Source organism: Morus notabilis, unplaced genomic scaffold (assembly GCF_000414095.1).
Source record: "Morus notabilis unplaced genomic scaffold, ASM41409v2 Scaffold717, whole genome shotgun sequence".
NCBI lineage: Eukaryota > Viridiplantae > Streptophyta > Magnoliopsida > Rosales > Moraceae > Morus > Morus notabilis.
The window spans coordinates 114,529-114,879 of NW_010363083.1; positions in this window are offsets into that span (position 1 = coordinate 114,529).

The following is a 351-nucleotide window of genomic DNA, read 5'->3' on the forward strand; positions in this document are numbered from 1 at the left end:
ATGTGCTATTATTTACACTCTATTACTAAATAAGACTCTAAAAAATAAAAAAGAAAAAAAATATATAAACCACCCAAAATTAAAAAATAAATATTTTTAGGATATAAACGGCTCTCAATTTCTACTACTCTATCTCCAGAGATAGGGAAGGAATAAAACCCAAAATATACTCTGGGAAAATAAAAGGATATTCCAACAATACCCTTCGAATATTCTGTCCTTTACCGTTATATCTCCTTCACAACCTTCCCTTTCTCCTCCTCCTACTCCTCCTTCGCAATCTTCTTTCCATTTTCTCTCTCTCAGAAACTATTTTCTTGCGCTTTCTTGCGTTTTCCTTCTCTTTCCCTT